This window comes from Hyla sarda, chromosome 7 (genome assembly GCF_029499605.1).
Source record: "Hyla sarda isolate aHylSar1 chromosome 7, aHylSar1.hap1, whole genome shotgun sequence".
NCBI classification, from domain to species: domain Eukaryota; kingdom Metazoa; phylum Chordata; class Amphibia; order Anura; family Hylidae; genus Hyla; species Hyla sarda.
Genome location: NC_079195.1, coordinates 200,681,373 through 200,698,788, shown reverse-complemented (window position 1 = coordinate 200,698,788; position 17,416 = coordinate 200,681,373). Strand labels below are relative to the sequence as shown.

The following is a 17,416-nucleotide window of genomic DNA, read 5'->3' as shown; positions in this document are numbered from 1 at the left end:
TTGCAACATCTGGAGGCACACTAGTTGGGAAACATTGTCCGTTTCCTACCTCAGTGCCTCCAGCTGTTGCAATTGTTGCAAAACTATAACTCTCAGCATGCACTGACAGACCATGCATGCTGGGAGTTGTAGTTTTGCAACAGCTGGAGGCACACTGGTTTGGAAACACTAAGTTTGGTTGCAAAACACTTGAAAGTTTATTACTTAACTTAGTGTTTCCAAACCAGTGTTCCTCCAGCTGTTGCAAAACTACAACTCCCAGCATGCACGGACAGCCAAAGGGCATGCTCGGAGTTTGCAACAGCTGGATGTTTGCCCCCTCCCCCCAATGTGAATGTACAGGGTACACTCACATGGGCGGAGGTTTACAGTGAGTGCTGCAAGTTTGAGATGGCGCAAATTTTGCGCTGCAGCTCAAACTTCCAGCGGCAAACTTGCTGTGAACCTCTGCCCATGTGACTGTACCCTAAAAACACTACACTACACTACACTGACACTAACCTAAAATAAAAAGTAAAAAACACTACATATACACATACCCCTACACAGCCCCCCTCCCCCCAAAAAATGAAAAACGTCTGGTACGCTACTGTTTCCAAAACGGAGCCTCCAGCTGTTGCAAAATAATAACTCCCAGTATTGCCGGACAGCCATTGACTGTCCAGGCATGCTGGGAGTTTTGCAACAGCTGGAGGCACCCTGTTTGGGAATCATTGGCATAGAATACCCCTATGTCCACCCCTATGCAAATCCCTAATTCAGGCCTCAAATGCGCATGGCGCTCTCTCACTTTGGAGCCCTGTCGTATTTCAGGGCAACAGTTTAGGGCCACATATGGGGTATCGCCGTACTCGGGAGAAATTGCCTTACAAATTTTGGGGGGCTTTTTCTTCTTTAACCCCTTATGAAAAGGTGAAGTTGGGGTCTACACCAGCATGTTAGTGTAAAAAAATAAATTTTTTACACTGACATGCTGGTGTTGCCCTATACTTTTCATTTTCACAAGAGGTAAAAGGGAAAAAAGACCCTCTAAATTTGTAACGCAATTTCTCCCGAGTACGGAGATACCCCATATGTGGGTGCAAAGTGCTCTGAGGGCGCACAACAAGGCCCAGAAGGGAGAGTGCACCATGTACATTTGAGGCGATTTGCACAGGGGTGGCTGATTGTTACAGCAGTTCTGACAAACGCAAAACAATAAATATCCATATGTGACCCCATTTTGGAAACTACACCCCTCACGGAATGTAATAAGGGGTGCAGTGAGCATTTACACCCCACTGGTGTATGACAGATTTTTGGAACAGTGGTCTGTGAAAATGAAAAATAAAATTTTTGATTTGCACAGTCCACCGTTTCAAATATCTGTCAAACGCCAGTGGGGTGTAAATGCTCACTGCACCCTTTATTAAATTCCATGAGGGGTATAGTTTCCAAAATGGGGTCACATGTGGGGGGGTCCACTGTTCTGGCACCATAGGGGCTTCCTAAATGGGACATGCCCCCCAAAAACCCTTTCAGAAAAACTCACTCTCCAAAATCCCATTGTCGCTCCTTCCCTTCTGAGCCCTCTACTGCGCCCACCGAACATTTTACATACGCATATGAGGTATTTCCTTACTCGAGAGAAATTGGGTTACAAATTTTAGGGTGATTTCTCTCCTTTTACCCCTTGTAAAAATTAAAAAATTGGGTCTACAAGAAAATGCGAGTGTAAAAAATGAAGATTTAGAATTTTCTCCTTCACTTTGCTGCTATTCCTGTGAAACACCTAAAGGGTTAAAACACTTACTGAATGTCATTTTGAATACTTTGGGGGGTGCAGTTTTTATAATGGGGTCATTTATGGGGTATTTCTAATATGAAGATCCTTAAAATCCACTTCCAACCTGAACTGGGCCCTGAAAAATTAAGATTTTGAAAATCTTGAGAAAAATTGGAAAATTGCTGCGGAACTTTGAAGCCCTCTGATGTCTTCCAAAAGTAAAAACTTGTCAATTTTTTAATGCAAACACAAAGTAGACATATTGTATATGTGAATCAATATGTAATTTATTTGGAATATCCATTTTCCTTTCAAGCAGAGACTTTCAAAGTTAGAAAAATGCTAAATTTTCAAAATTTTCATGAAATTTTTAGATTTTTTACCAAGAAAGGATACAAATATCAGTGAAATTTTACCGATAAAATAAAGTAGAATATGTCACGAAAAAACAATCTCGGAATCAGAATGATAAGTAAAAGCATTCCAGAGTTATTAATGTTTAAAGTGACAGTGGTCAGATTTTCAAAAAATGCCCAGGTCATGAAGGTGAAAATGGGCTGGGTCATGAAGGGGTTAAACAAGGCCTCGGCAAAATGAAAGAAGTGATCTGATTGGTTGCTATGGGCAACTGGGCAACTTTTCCTCTGGACAGATTTTGATAAATATTCCCCCATGTGTCCCTGTTCTGGCTCCATCTGGGGCTGTTTGGAGATGTTCTAGAGCAGTGGTCTCCAACCTGGGGACCTCCAGATGTTGCAAAACTACAACTCCCAGCATCCTACCTATATAAGTAGGGTATCATTTTAACCGTATGGACCTACAGAATAAAGAGAAAGTGTCATTTTTACCGAAAAATGTACTGCGTAGAAACGGAAGCTCCCAAAAGTTACAAAATTTAGTTTTTCCTTCAATTTTGTCGCACAATGAATTTTTTTTCCCGTTTCTCTGTAGATTTTTGGGTATCATGACTGATGTCATTACAAAGTAGAATTGGTGGCGCAAAAAATAATCCATCATATGGATTTTTAGGTGCAAAATTAAGAGTTATGGTTTTTTTAGAGGTAAGGATGAAAAAACGTAAGTGCAAAAACGGAAAAACCCTGGGTCATGAAGGGGTTAAGAGAGTTAGGATATGTTTATTTGGGAAAACGGTACAATTGAAAGAAGGGTCTAGTACACTGGTCTTCAACCTGCGTACCTCCAGATGTTGCAAAACTACAACTCCCAGCATGCCCGGACAGCCAACGGCTGTCCGGGCATGCTGGGAGTTGTAGTTTTGCAATATCTGGAGGTCCGCAGGTAGAAGACCACTGTCCTAGAGGAAAATACCTCTGCACCTGTGGCGCCTGATGGAGCGTGTTAAACAGAGTAAAAATGGCAAGAAGTTGTACAAACAATTGCAACTTTTGTATGTTGGAAAAGTGGTGTAAAAGGCTTAGTAAATTCCCCTATTGTTTCACAGATACTAAACCTTTGTTTAGTAGTTTTTTACACATTACACATGCAAGGGGGAAGGTCTGCTGAGGCCCCTGTGAAAAAATATTTGGGGAGCCAGAAGGTAAAAAGTTTAAAGGGGAATTCCAGTGGAAAAACTATTTTTTTTTCATATCAACTGGCTCCAGAAAGTTAAACAAATTTGTAAATTACTTCTATTATAAAAATCTTAATCCTACCAGTTGACTTATCAGCTGCCAAAGTTGAGTTGTTCTTTTCTGTCTGACCACAGTGCTCTCTGCTGACATCTCTGTCCATGTCAGGAACTGTCCAGAGTAGGAGCAAATCCCCATAGCAAACCTCTTCTGCTCAGGACAGTTCCTGAGACAGACAGAGGTGGCACTGTGGTCAGACAGAAAAGAATGTGGTGTCCCGGTACCGTATTGCATCCAGTACCTAGTGTAGAGGTCCCCAAAGTCAGAGTAACTACGTTCAGGTAGGGTTCCTCAGATGGGACAGCCCATAGTCGCCTCTCCATAAGTTTAACTTGTATATTAATAAATGTATATATTAGTAATTCTATCTATATTATATAGGAATGTATAGTACTTACCTTGTTCAGTGTCGCAGGACCTTCGGTCATGTGACCAAGCTAGTAAACTCTATGGTATGTTGCAGGACCTTAGGAGGTCCTTGGGTCACGTGTTACCCAGCATTCTCTGTAATGGTGATTGACATCCGTATGGACCAATTAGCTTTAGTCCAGCCCCTACCCATATAAGGGAGCTGCTCTCTTGGGTTGCTGCTCTCGTGGATACCGGGCTAACAGGACTGTGTGCTAAGCAACTTTCAACGACACGCTAGGCCTCAAAACCTACGGCCTCAGCAGAACCAAAAATCGTGAGTCTTGTACTAATTCCTGCTAATACTAGCCTGACTACTGGACCGCAACTAATTCCCCTAAATCCAGTGGAGCAGCGCAATAGAGACTCTTATGCATTGACATCTATGGGGACGGCAATGCAGTCCGCACGGTCCTAGTGCCGCCGGCTTGATCTCCGGCAGAAATTCTGCCCAGAAATTCCACAGTGTGAACCTAGCCTTAAAGCTAAAGTCCCAACCATTGTCAATCTCCAAAAGGAAGCTGTATTGATGAGAGACTGTTATATTGTTGAAGTATACAGAAAATCTTCAGTGAAGTTAACATTGTTTACAGAAGCTTTCCGGTTGTGGACAATCCATTATTACTATCTACTTAAACTCAGTATCATCTACCTCCCTATCGTTCCTGGGAAGGGCGGCAGTAGGAAAAGCTTTATTGAGGAGCCCACACCCTGGCGTCACGAATAGCAAGGGTTAACAAACACCCTTTATTAACTGCACAGCTACACTCCCCATGCCCTACACCCCCCAAGCTACCACAAGAACAACTCAACTTCAGCTGCTGATAAGTACTGGTAAGATTAAGATTTTTTAATAGAAGTAATTTACAAATCTGTTTAACTTTCTGGAGCCAGTTGATATGAAACAAATAGTTTTTGACCGGAATACACCTTTACGTGACAACCAATAGAAAAAAATACCAGTGATAAAAAATAAAGATAAAAATTCTACCGCTATACTGTTACAACCTTCTACAGTATCCATTATTAGGTAGATTTATCAAAACCTGTGGAGGGGAAAAGTTAACCGGTTGCCCATAGCAACCAGATCGCTTCTTTCATTCAAGGCCTCTGAAAAATAAAAGAAGTAATCTGATTGGTTGCTATGGGCAACTGGTCACCTTTTCCTCACCAAAGGAAATGTGCTCATATAATAGTACCATAACATGCCAAAAATATAATGGTCCTAAATAGTAATCGTCTTCAGGAGGGTGGTAGATGGTGGGAGCCCAAGAGCATTTACCCTCTGTACAATCCAGTGCCCACATGCATGCCTCCATTGTATATTTATAATGAGTGTTGGAGGTCTCTAGGTCATTTTTTGCTCCCTATTCTCCATGCCCACAATTGTATCCCTATACATGGCATATATTGCTGTATATAATTGTGTATTAACATAAAATACAAGTGCATACAGTGGGGAGAAAAAAAAAGTATTTAGTCAGCCACCAATTATGCAAGTTCTCCCACTTAAAAAGATGAGATAGGCCTGTAATGTGCATCATAGGTATACCTCAACTATGAGGAAAAAAATGAGGAAAAAAATCCATAAAAATCACATTGTCTGATTTTAAAGAATTTATTTCCAAAATTATGGTAGAAAATAAGCATTTGGTCAATAACAAAAGTTCATCTCAATACTTTGTTATATAGCCTTTGTTGGCAATGACAGGTCAAACGCTTTCTGTAAGTCTCCACAAGGTTTTCACACACTGTTGCTGGAATTTTGGCCCATTCCTCCATGCAGATCTCCTCTAGAGCAGTGATGTTTTGGGGCTGTCGCTGGGAAACATGGACTTTGAACTCCCTCCATAGGTTTTCTATGGGGTTGAGATCTGGAGACTGGCTAAGCCACTCCAGGACCTTGAAATGCTTCTTACGAAGCCACTCCTTCATTTCCCAGGCAGTGTGTTTGGGGTCATTGTCATGCTGAAAGACCCAGCCACATTTTATCTTCAATTCCCTTGCTGATGGAAGGAGGTTTTCACTCAAAATCTCACGATACATGGCCCCATTCATTCTTTCCTTTACACAGATCAGACATCCTGGTCCCTTTGCTGAAAAACAGCATTAAAGCATGATGTTTCCACCCCCCCATGCTTCACAGTAGGTATGATGTTCTTCAGATGCAACTCAGCATTCTTTCTCCTCCAAACAAGACGGGTTGAGTTTGTACCAAAAAGTTCTACTTTGGTTTCATCTGACCATATGACATTCTCCCAATCCTCTTCTGGATCATCCAAATGCTCTCTAGCAAACTTCAGATGGGCCTGGACATGTACTGGCTTAAGCAGGGGGCACGTCTGGCACTGCATGATTTGAGTCCCTGGTGGCGTAGTCTGTTACTGATAGTAGCTTTTGTTACTTTGTTCCCAGCTCTCTGCAGGTCATTCACTAGGTCCCCCCCGTGTGGTTATGGGATTTTTGCTTACTGTTCTTGTGATCATTTTGTCACCACAGGGTGAGATCTTGTGTGGAGCCCTAGATCGAGGGAGATTATCAGTGGTCTTGTATGTCTTCCATTTTCTAATACTTGCTTCCACAATTGAATTCTTCACACCAAGCTGCTTGCCTATTGCAGATTCAGTCTTCTCAGCCTGGTGCAGGTCTACAATTTTGTTTCTGGTGTCCTTCGACAGCTCTTTGGTCTTGGCCATAGTGGAGTTTGGAGTGTGACTGTTTGAGGTTGTATACAGGTGTCTTTTATACTGATAACAAGTTCAAACAGGTGCCATTAATACAGGTAATGAGTGGAGGACAGAGGAGACTCTTAAAGAAGTTACAGGTCTGTGAGAGCCAGAAATCTTGCTTGTTTGTAGGTGACCAAATACTTATTTTCTACCATAATTTGCAAATAAATTCTTTAAAAATCAGACAGTGATTTTATGGATTTTTTTTCTCATTATGTCTCTCATAGTTGAGGTATACCTATGATGAAAATTAGAGACCTCTCTCATCTTTTTAAGTGGGAGAACTTGCACAATTGGTGGCTGACTAAATACTTTTTTGCCTCACTGTACATTGAGGTTCCAGAGTTCTCAGCTCAGGAACATGACAATAAACTAATCATAAAATGTTCCCCCTTCTGGGGTCCCCAGTGATCAGTTGTTATCTGTGGGGAAACCTAAAAGTAAGGCTATGTTCACACGATGGAATTTCCATGCAAAATTCTCCAGAAAAATTCTGCACGGACATTCTGCACGGACATTCTGCACAACAAAGTCTCATTGATTTCAATAGGATTCTGCTGCACTGTGCACGCGGCAGAATTTCCGCAGCAGATGTTTCTGCCATGGAAATCCTGATTCCAAAGTCTGCAGAAAGAATAGACATGTCTATTCTTTCTGAGGAGTCCGCACGGAAATGCATTGCCAGATCACGAGTGTCCTACTACTGGGACCCCCCAGATCTCCTGCCCAGCACCCCTGTAGGCATGCTGGGAGTTGTAGTTTTGCAACAGCTGGAGGCACACTGTTTGGAATACACTGCCCTAGATGCTCTCTCTAACCACTTTCCAATCTGACCTAGAGATTAGTGTCCGGAATCAGGACCACCCCCATTAAGCTTAATGGAAATAGTTAAACCTTTTTGTATGTCTTGGACCCACTCCTGGCTTTGGCTAAAAAATACTCTTCAATCTGCCCAGTAGATGAGGGTCTAGAACTAGGACCTTCCCACCTCATCCCCATTAACTCAGAGAAAACCTATAAGGGTACGATCTCATTACATTCTTGCCCCCATTAATCGTATCAGTAGGTATCCCACCGAAAACGAAATGCTGACGTATACTGTTAACAGGAGCAGTGGTCCATTCACTTCTATGGTTGAACGGAGTCACTCCTAGGGACCCTATTCAGGATATATGCCCTATTGTACGTGGACTCATGATGGGGGCTGTTGTGCTTTTGAAATAGCGCATATGTCTGGAAAGTAGTCACTAGGAGAATCAGTTCAGCCATGGAAGTGAATGAGGTCTGCTGCTCCCTTTAACAGTATACATCAGCATCCTGTTTTCGGCAGGATGCCAATGGATACGATTAATGGGGACCAGAACGTAGTGTGATCGTACCCTAATGGAAATATTTGTACCTTTTTGTGTGTTTTGGACCCCACCGCTGTTTTTGGCTAAAACTACCGGTTGACACAAGGAAAGGGGATAAGTGTCTGATTGCGGGGGTCCGACAACTGGGAACCCCTGCGATCTCCTGCCCGGCGCTGTTGACCACTCTACGAAGCAATGGTCAACATGCCCCCTCCATGCACCTACATGAGAAAGCGGAGATACCCAATTACAGCGCTTTGGCTTTTTGGATAGGGGATACATTTTCCTAAACTGGAGTATTCTAGTTTTAGCCGTATTCACAAACTGCATGTTGACGCAGTTTTAGCAACAACGTGTGAACACAGCCCTAATGCCTAGCCATTTATGATTTTCACCTCTTACCCACAAGCAGGTGCTCTACAGTTTACCTGTCAATATACTAATATATTTGTGCCTCCAGTATACCGTACTGTCTATTGTTTTGTTTTCGCCTCTACGGCCGGCTGATGAGCACGTCTTGGGCAACCTTAAAGTAAGAAAAGGTTTCTGTTTTCACAGCCAATTTACACCCGCCAGTGTTTGTTAATGTCTGGTACATGACCACAGAAGAGAATAGGGCAGGGACTGTTAGCACAGCCACACGTGGAGCACACACAGGGGGTGGGGGGGTAACTCACAGGCTGTATAATGTTACAGGAGCAGCAGGAGGAGGAGGAGGAGGGGGGGGAGATGTGTCCTCCTGGGATACTGCTCTCAATCTCCTTCCTGGTGATGGGGGAGCTCGCAGCGTCACGCAGGCTGCTCCACCAATCACGTGGCGGGAAGGGCAGTTTCAAGGCGCCCTCGCTTGCTCAGGAGTCAGTGAGACAAGTGTGTGACACAGTAACAGCTGGCGTCATGGTGACACTGTGAGGTGCTCAGCACCCATATACACTACAGCCATGAGGCAACATCTGTCGTCACAGGACGCGTTCGCCCTCGCACCTCCAGCATATACACTCAGGGCTGAAAAGAAAGAAAACATCTCGGCCTCTTGCTGGGACTGAGATTACGTTTATCTAAAGGGGTTATCCCATGAAAAACATTTATCACCTATCCACAGGATCACACCGGTCGACAATCCTCCCCAGTTACGGAAACAGCGTAGCTTGCGGTGTTATTTATGCAACTCCTATTGACTTCTATGGGAGTTACGCAAACTGTTTTTGGGATCTTGGTCACTTTTGGCCTCTGTAACCAGGCGGATGGGATTGGGAGCCCCTATTCTAGTATCGGGAGCTCCTATTATAGTATTCATCTATTGGCTATTAAAGCATAACATTTTTGTGATGGGAATATCCCTTTAAATGGAGAAACAGGACACATGTATGGTCAACACAAACTCTTCTGGAACGGGAGCTCGGAACCCATTGATGTAGTGACTGATGGGGTACCCAGCAATCATACATTTGTCTAATGTCCACATGGTCGCTGGGGGTCCCAACAATCACCCATTCTCTCATGATATGGAAACAGCACATTAACTTTATGCATCTTCCATTCACATCTTTGGGAGTTACCCAAGCTCCTATCAGTGGAAAAACTATCTCCATCAAAAATGTAACATTTAATGTATATCCATTAAAAAGATATGAAAAACCAAATAATAATGGTCCCTGACAAGGGAAAAAGAACATTTCTTACAACACCACAATAGGTAGCTAACTGCAAAACAAATAAACGTCTACCTTCATCATCAGTATGGTTCTCTAACAATCGGTAGGCCGACATTAGGTGGTATAGTCTTTAGAAAACCACCAAACTACCCTTAGTGTATAAAGGGGACCCTCAAAAGACAACATTCCTGTAATATCAACAAAGCATCCTGACGTGTTTCCCTCTAAGAAATGTGGGGTTCATCAGGGAGATAGGATACAGGACAAGAAAAGGCAGGCATTATAAAGCAATACATGAGTGTGAATCAATGATACTATCATGCAGAAATAATTTCCCAAGGTCCCATTGGATGTACCTGGTTGTAGGCTCCTCCTCTCCCATGAGTCCCTGAAGAGAGGGAGTTACCCAAACTACCTAAAATGGAATGCTCAGCTGTTTTCTGAATCTACAGATAACGCTGTTTCTGTAAATAGTCAGGATCGGTGATACACAGGATATGCCATTAATTCTTTAAAAGGGAACACCACTCTGTCCAGTGGAATTTATTATTTTACATTTGTATCCAGACTGCCTAATAAAATAACAAAAACTTTAACTCACCTACCTCCGCTTCCTTTGGATAGGGGATAAGTTATCTTTCACTACACTACTCATTTCATCTTTGCTGTGGGACCCAATTAGGCTAGGTTCACATTGTCGTTTGGATCTGACTCATTAAGGGTCCGATCAACTTTTTTTCTTTTTGGAGCCGATCAGACGCTGACATGGGTCGGATGCAAACAACTACTGCCGGGTCCCAACAGACCCCATTCACTTGCATGAGGCCTTTCGGTGATCCGGTAATTTTACAGGAATTTAGCTGAGAAAAATAGTGCTAGCTTTTTTTTTTTTTTTAAGCAGTGATCAGGCTGTAAATGGCTCCCGACATATTACAGTATAATATTGGTGGTGCTTCACTTTAATTATTAATTAAGGAAATAGTGAGGGTCTCTCCCTGGAGACCCCTTACTGGTTGTGGTAATTACAGTGTATCCCAGCACTCAGCAAAGCTTTGGGATCCTTCAGCCATTCGCTGCGGTTTGGTTTTGTCCGTAAATCGGAAAACTCACACCAGAGTCTAGAGCAGTGTTTCCCAACCAGGGTGCCTCCAGCTGTTGCAAAACTACAACTCCCAGCATACCCGGACAGCCAACGGCTGTGGGGAGGGTCTCTCGCCATGAACCAGAGTGGAAAGCAGCTGCAAAGACCAGATTTAGGGGGGGGGGGGGTCATATAGAAGAGGGTTTATGTCAAAACTGGAAAACTGAAAATTGTTGTCATCTTTGGAAATATTGTTGTCTCTGTGCATCTTTACAAATACATTTTTCATACAATGAATAGAAAAAAGAAGTAAGGTAGCTCCACAATAGCAGGAAGGGATTGAATGAGAACTGGTAATTAGGTGGTGTACCCTAAATAAATGTGAAGAGAAAAGGTAACCGTTCTCTAGTAAGAGCCTTGTATATACAGTGGGGATCAAAAGTTTGGGCACCCAAGGTAAAAATTTGTATTAATGTGCATAAAGAAGCCAAGGAAAGATGGAAAAATCTCCAAAAGGCATCAAATTACAGATTAGACATTCTTATAATATGTCAACAAAAGTTAGATTTTATCTCCAACATTTACACTTTCAAAATAACAGAAAACAAAAAAAATGGCGTCTGCAAAAGTTTGGGCACCCTGCAGAGTTAATATCTTGTACTGCCCCCTTTGGAAAGTATCACAGCTTGTAAACGCTTTTTGTAGTGTGGTGTCCCGGTACCGTATTGCATACCGTACCTAGTGTGGTGGTCCCCAAAGTCATAGCAACTACGCTGGGGTGGGACAGCCCCTAGTCGCCTCTTCTCTACTCTAATTCTACAGTGTTAATATATGTATATATTTAGTAATAATGTATATTTAATATAATTTATGGTACTTACCTTGTTTAGCATCGCAGGACCTTTGGTCATGTGACCATGTTAATATCCTCTATGGTATGTTGGAGGACCTTTGGAGGTCCTTGTGTCATGTGTTACCCATAATCCTTTGTAATGGTGATTGACACAAGTATTGGACCAATTAGCACTAGTCCAGCCCCTGCCCATATAAGGGAGCTGTAGCCAATTATCGCTCTCTTGGGTTGCTGCTCTTGTGGATGCCAGAATAGCAGGACAGATCTGCGCAACTTGCAAAGACACGCTAGGCCTGAAAACTTACCACCCTCAGCAGAACTAAACCGTGAGTTCTAAACTATCCCCGCAAAAGCTAGCGTGACTACTGGACCGCAACTAAATCCCCTAAATCCAGTGGAACAGCGCATATTATCCTAAGGACTCTAAACTGCTAAAGTCCCAACCTTTGTCAATCTTCAAAGAAAGCTTGCATGTATAGCAACTGTTCCGGTTATGAAGCTTGCATAAAATCTTCAGTAAAAGTTACAACTGTTTCAGAAAACTCTCCGGTTGTGGACATTCCATTATTATCTACCTCCCTATCACTCTTGGGAAGGGTGGCGGTAAGATAAGCATTACTGAGGAGCCCTCACCCTGGTGTCACGAATAGCAAGGGTTAACAAACACCCTTTAGTCACCGCACAGCTACATCCCATATACCCTACTCCCCCAGGCTATCACAGTAGCCAGCCAAGAGTCTTTCAATTCTTGTTTGAGGTATCTTTGCCCATTCTTCCTTACAATAGTCTTCCAGTTCTTTGAGATTTCTGGGCTGTCTGTCACGCACTGCTCTTTTAAGGTCTATCCATAGATTTTCGATTATGTTGAGGTCAGGAGATTGTGAAGGCCATGGCAAAACCTTCAGTTTACGCCTCTTGATGTAATCCCCTGTGGATTTCGAGGTGTGTTTAGGATCATTATCCATTTGTAGAAGCCATCCTCTCTTTAACTTCAGCTTTTTCACAGATGGCATTAAGTTAGCATGCTGAAATTTTATTGAATCCATTTGTCCTTCTACTCGTGAGATGTTCCCTGTGCCACTGGCTGCAATACAACCCCAAAGCATGATTGATCCACCCCCATGCTTAACAGTTGGACAGAGGTTCTTTTCATTAAATTCTGTTCCCCTTCTTCTCCAAACCTACCTTTGCTCATTCCGGCCAAAAAGTTAATCAGTCCACAGAACTTGTTTCCAAAATGCATCAGGCTTGTCTATATGTTCATTTGCAAAGTTCAAACGCTGATTTTTGTGGTGAGGACGTAGAAGAGGTTTTCTTCTGATGACTCTTCCATGAAGACCATAATTGTACAAGTATCTCTTTATAGTGGAATAGTGTACCACAACTCCAGTGTCTGCCAGATCTTTCTGAAGGGATGGTGCAGTCAAATGTGGGTTTTGAATTGTTTTTCTCACAATCCTGCAAGCTGTTCTGTCTGATATTTTTCTTGGTCTTCCAGATCTTGCTTTAACTTCCACTGTTCCTGATGACTGCCATTTCTCAATTACATTCAGAACAGAGGATATTGACATCTGAAAACATTTTGCTATCTTCTTATAGCCTTCTCCAGCTTTGTGAGCGTCAACTATTTTCAGTTTCAGATTTCTAGACAACTGCTTAGAAGAACCCATGGTGCTGATTGTTGGGGCAAGGTCAGATGAGTCTGGGCATTTAAAACCTTTGTGATTGACCTCACCTGGTCTTCTCAGATGATGATTGAGAACAATCCATGACACTGGCAGGTCTCAGCTTTGCAAAGGGGGCAGTGCATGCTATAAATTCTGCAGGGTGCCCAAACTTTTGCAGATGCGAGTTTTTTGTTTTCTGTTATTTTGAAAGTGTAAATGATGGAAATAAAATCTAACTTTTGTTGATATATTTTAAGAATGTCTAATCTGTAATTTGATGCCTTTTGGAGATTTTTTCCATCTTTCCTTGACTTCTTTATGAACATTAATAAAAATTTTATCTGGGGTGCCCAAACTTTTGATCCCCACTGTATAGTGTATGGGAGCTTGTTGAGTGCAATGAATCAGATATATTACTTGTATATATACAGTATTGATGTTGTATCCAATCAGTAGAAAAATAGAAATCAAAGTACATCATTAAAATGTACACATTTATTTAGTATATGATTATATACTCGAGCTGTCTGCAGGGCCCTTGCAGAATCTCACTGTATTTAAACGTAAATAAAAATATTTCATAAAAATTATAATAAAAACGTATAAAACAGAATATAGTACTGCCACTTAAGTATAAAAATGAGTCCTGGTCAAAGCTTATCTAAGGGGATATAGCAAAGGTATGATAGTTCTAGTTCCTGAAAGATAAGTAGAAAATCTTGTTTTCTGATCCTGGGAAAGCAGGGTGATGTGACAATTAGATGCTGTGCATCTGTTGGTGGTATAGTACAATCCTGTACTGGAAAAAAGATGATAGATGCTATGCACCGTACTGTAGATGGTATTTCCTATTTGACATTATATATCCGTTGGTGGTACAGTGGTAACCTATGCAGGAAACCTGTTGGAGGAAACCTGATGTTCGGTCCCGCGGCGCTCTCACACTTACCCGCCTATGGTTCCAGCCGGATAGTAGTATCGCCTGTCCTGGTTGGTGATCCACTGTCGCTGGCGAGCCTGGGGAGGGAGAGATCGCCAAGAGTCCTATAGATGCTGCGGGCGGCGTCTTCCACGTGGGTTTAGCGCGCCGGGTGCTAAAGTCCTGTCTTTATGTCGGATGGGGATAAACTTAAAAGATCTTGAAGTTGCAGTGCTGTGTTGCTAGTAGGCTAGACGCGTTTCGGTGCGTGCTATGCTCCTTTTTCAATAGCTGTCAGGTGAAAGGTGTCCCTGACAGCCGACACCAGGCTGCCCACCATGTCCGACATGGATGACAGCTCCTCGGTCTCTGAATGTGGGTCCAAGTCTGCGTCCACCAGTTCCCCAGGAGAACTGGAATGGGTAGTGGAAGCTCTAGATCCAGGCGTAGTAGACCTGGAATTGCAGTCCGGGGTTAAAGAGCGGCCTCCAGGATAGTGACCGTGAGAGCGAGGATGCCGCCTGGTAGATGGGAAAAGGGAGTGAGCGCGGTGTGGAGATGTCCTATTGGGGGGGGGGGGTTGTTGGGGGATTTTTCTTTATCCATATCATGCACACATTCCATCACTAATCCGTCACTAGCACCATGTTTTTTATTCCAGCACAGCTTCAATAATGTGTTTTATTATTGTAACTGGGTCATGTGGTCACCGGTCTGGCCCACAGTCGTCAGTCCTGCCATATGACTTCCTGTGAACTACTCGATAACATCATCACCTATCAGATCACTCCTGCTAGCTCCCAGACCCCTCCCTTCCAAGCTCTATCTTTATACTGCTTCTGCTCTCTCTATGGGATCAAGATATATTGTAGTTATACACCTTCCCTCCCAGCTCTGTCTGTATACTGCTGCTCTCTCTATGGATGTAATACTTAATTTCCCCTGTGGTGGCACTGCAGGAAATTTTCCTACAGAATGCAGCTGAGCTGATCACAAGGGGTGCCAGCTGAGGGGTTCTCTGTGATCAGAAATAAATTGGGACTGACATTGGTTTTATAAGCCCAGCATATGATATCATAAGAGTGGAACAGTCATTTTGAGGTGTTTACTATCTAGTATTTACTATACTGCTTTTAGTAGATCTTCTGGCAGTGAACTATAATTTCCTCTACTGAACTGGACCAAACCGGAAACTGGAGGACTAAGCAATGTCTATTAGCTGCTTCGGACTGGTTTAGTGAACACAAGTACTGTGTTTTGTTATGCACAAAGAAATCTGTCCAGAGCTAAACATTACCTTCCCTCTATATTATGGACAGTAGTGTATTATGCCTTTCTGTGCCTCCTGTTACCCTCCTCCGATATTGTGACTGCCATGACACAGGCCCTCTACAGTGCCTCTCTTCATGGGGCTGACATGGACAGGATAGTCACTACATGTCAAAGACTGCTGAGACCCTGCCAGCTCCTAATGTACCCAACCAGGCCCCTCCCCCTGAAATTAAGAGGCAGGACACCAGTTTACACTTAAGTGGGTAGAGGTCGGCCACAGCTTTTATTTTAAATTAACATATCAAACCAGCCATAAGGCACACAAATTCTCAGTCAACATCCGTGCAGTACTGCCCCACCGACTCCGATGTGCAGGTCACCCACCAGACTCACCACATCTTTGACTCCTCTAAGCGCCCGCTGTGACTTCAGGTAAATACACCAACAACTGTAAAGAAAAGAAAACACATAAAACAACACACATGTTATACAACAGGGAGGGAGGGCTGGACATCCTCCGAGACCCATGAGGGGAGACTGCAGGGAGAAGGTACCAGGGCTGCTATAAGGTATCTGGGGAGGGGCTAATAGCCCGGGAAAATAAGCCCACAGGGGATTGGACAGGTTCCCTAATAACCCACCCCCTCCCAGGGAAAAACCAACAGCTCATTAAAGGGGTACTCCACTGGAAAACATTTTCTTTTAAATGAACTGGTGCCATAAAGTTAAATCTTAATCCTTCCAGTACTTATCAGCTGCTGTATACTACAGAGGAAGCTCCTCTGTCCATGTCAGAAACTGTCCAGAGCAAGAGAGGTTTGCTATGGGGATTTGCTCCTTCTCTGGACAGTTCTCCAAAAGCCCAATGGCGCTCTTTCTCTTCTGAGCATTGTAGCTCGCCCACAGAGCACTTTACATCCACATATGGGATATTTCCATACTCAGAAGAAACAGGGTTATAATTTTGGGAGGCTTTTTCTCCTATTACCCCTTGTGAAACACCTGTGGGGTGTTAAGGCTCACTGTACCCCTTGTGGGGTACGTTCCTTGAGGGGTGTAGTTTGCAAAATAGTATGCCATGTGTTTTTTTGTTTTTTTTTGCTGCCCTGGCATCATAGGGGCTTCCTAAATGCAACATGCCCCCCAAAAACCATTTCAGCTAAATTTGCTTTCCAAATGCTTAATGTGACTCCTTCTCCTCAGAGCATTGTAGTGCGCCAGCAGAGCACTTTACGTCCACAAATGGGGTATTTCCATACTCAGAAGAAATGGGGTTACACGTTTTGGGGAGCATTTTCTTCTATTACCCCTTGTAAAAATTGTAAATTTGGGAAACAAAAACTGCATTTTAGTGAAAAATCCGACTTTAACGAAAAGTCGTGAAACACCTGTGAGGTGTTAAGGTTCAATGTAACCCTTGTTACGTGCCTTGAGAGGTGTGTTTCCAAATTAGTATGCCATTTGTTTGTTTGTTTGTTTTTTTGCTGTTCTGGCACCATAGGGGCTTCCTAAATGTAACATGCCCCCTAAAAACCATTTCAGCAAAATTCACTTTCCAAAATCCCATTGTGCCTCCTTCCCTTCTAAGCACTCTAGTGCAGCCACAGAGCACTTTACGTTCATATATGAGGTATTTCCTTACTCAAGAGAAATTGGGTTACACATTTTGGGGGGCTTTTTTTCCTTTTACCCCTTGTAAAAACTCAAAAACTGGGTGTACAAGAACATGTTAGTGTTAAAAAAATGGAGATTTTGAATTTTCTCCTTCACTTTGCTGCAATTCCTGTGAAACACCTAAAGGGTTAACACACTTACTGAATATCATTTTGAATACTTTGAGGGGTGCAGTTTTTATAATGGGGTCATGTATGGGGTATTTTTTATTATGAAGGCCCTTCAAATCCACTTCAACACTGAACTGGTCCCTGAAAAATTTCGATTTTGAAAATTTTGTGAAAATGTTTAAAATTGCTGCTGAAATTTGAAGCCCTCTGATGTGTTCCAAAAGTAAAAAAAATTGCAACTTTATGATGCAAACATAAATTAGACATATTGTTTATGCGAAT

General features: G+C 42.8%; 1 protein-coding gene across 1 annotated transcript in view; it reads right to left on the bottom strand.

Moving 5' to 3' along the window:
- ACOT11 (acyl-CoA thioesterase 11) overlaps nucleotides 1-8,597 on the bottom strand; it is a 57,350-nt gene extending 48,753 nt beyond the window's left edge. Inside the window, exon 1 of the mRNA XM_056532180.1 lies at nucleotides 8,581-8,597. The gene's annotated coding sequence lies outside the window, so the exon portion shown is untranslated. The remainder of the gene's footprint in view (nucleotides 1-8,580) is intronic.
- Nucleotides 8,598-17,416: the final 8,819 nt, after the last annotated feature.